At 49.1% G+C, this 1,663-nt stretch overlaps 1 protein-coding gene across 1 annotated transcript in view; it reads right to left on the bottom strand.

The window, feature by feature from the left end:
• PDE8A (phosphodiesterase 8A) overlaps nt 1–1,663 on the bottom strand; it is a 20,324-nt gene that overhangs the window by 4,497 nt on the left and 14,164 nt on the right. The gene's annotated exons all lie outside the window — the stretch shown is intronic.

Genomic DNA, 1,663 nt, shown 5'->3' with positions numbered 1-1,663 from the left:
TGCTGAACTGAGAAACTCCCAACCAAAAGAAGGGAAACATTTTGCTGCTTGTTTTCAATAAAAGTTACACAGCCTTTGTCTTTCTTCCCATCCTTAGGCAGAATTTGCTATGAATTGTAAATGCCTTGTGGGGCAAATTATTTGCCTGCAGCCCCTGCCTGGGGCTCAGGGGCAGAATTAAACTTTTGTTTGATGTCTATATGTCACAGTATTTGTTATTACTCTCTGACTGTATGGCTCTAAGCCCATTTTTTGGCAGCAACAGCTATTCAGCTCTCCCTAACAGGCAGGAAGAGGAGTTTTGACGCTTTAGATGGAAGCTGCTGCTCAAAAAACTGCTGTATCCCAGTTCTTGGGGCGAGGAGGAGGCACCAAGCCAGGCCAGTACCGAGCCCTCCAGCAGGACCAGGTGCCCTGGAGTGTCACACACTCTCCAAGGTCAGCCAGTGTGGTGCACTGCACCCAGCAGCAGCAGCTCCCCTGTTCTCCTCCATGTCTCTTCCCTTCCTACGCTGAATGCTGCTACGCTCACCCAGAGAGGCTGTCCAGCTGAGGACTTGGCCACCTTTCTACGAGTTTAGTCAGTAAACCCAGTATCCTGCTGGGACTTTGGCTTCACATTCACATAGTTCCATTAGCATCGCTGGGTGCCAAGAACAAAGCTAATTCTAACATGTACTCCTGTGGACAAAAGTACTCTCACTTTCCTCCAAGTAAGCTCCAGTCTGCTGATGATGAGTGAAGGAACAAGACCTGTTCCCCTCCCACCTTCAGAGAATAAGAAGTCTGCCCTCCCCTGTTACACACAACACTCATAAATGTGGCTTTCTAAAAAACATGGTAACGTGTTTTCTCCAACAGAACATTGCCACCAATGCAAACTTTAATATAACCATTTCTGAAAGTCTTCTATTTGCAAAATACCATTCCAACAAAATTACACACTGCCCTTACTGGCAACAAAACTGCTGGTTGAAGCTGTTATTGGAACTGGTGTGGTTTTTCAGAATGAGGTCTTAAGAGGCACTTCCATTGTGCCATGGAGTTCCAGATGGCTATTGATTATGTCTATATGATACAGTACAGAGTTTGTGTGGCAGCATTTCGGTAGTGGGGATGGAGCTACAGGGGTGGCTCCTGTGAGCAGCTGCGAGAAGCTTCCCCAGCTCCAAGCTGGACCTGCCTCTGACCAAGGCTTGAGCCAATCAGCAATGGTGGAAGCACCTCTGTGATAACATATTTAAGAAGGAAAAAAAAGGAAACCGGCTGAAAAATCTGCAGCAGAGAGAGGAGTGGGTTGTGAGAGAAACAGCTATGCAGAAAAACCAAAGAAACACCAAGGTCAGTGCAGAAGGTTGGGGAGAGGTGCGCTGGGGCAGAGACGCCCCTGCAGCCGATAGTGAGACAGCAGGCACTCTCTCTCTGCAGAGCACGGAGGTTAACAGTGACCCAGATATCCACCTCAGCCTGTGGAGGACCCCACGCAGAGCAGGTGGCTGCACCCAAAGGCGGCCACGACTCTGTGGGAAGCCTGTGCTGGAGCAGTCTGTTCCTGAAGAACTGCACCCCGTGGAAGGGACCCACACTGGGGCAGTTTGCTAAGAACTATAGCCTGTGGGAAGGACTCATCTTGGAGAAGTTCATGGAGAACTATCTCTTGTGG

The sequence above is a fragment of the Buceros rhinoceros genome, unplaced genomic scaffold (genome assembly GCF_000710305.1).
Source record: "Buceros rhinoceros silvestris isolate BGI_N320 unplaced genomic scaffold, ASM71030v1 scaffold17901, whole genome shotgun sequence".
NCBI lineage: Eukaryota > Metazoa > Chordata > Aves > Bucerotiformes > Bucerotidae > Buceros > Buceros rhinoceros.
This window is presented reverse-complemented; position numbering and strand designations above follow the sequence as displayed.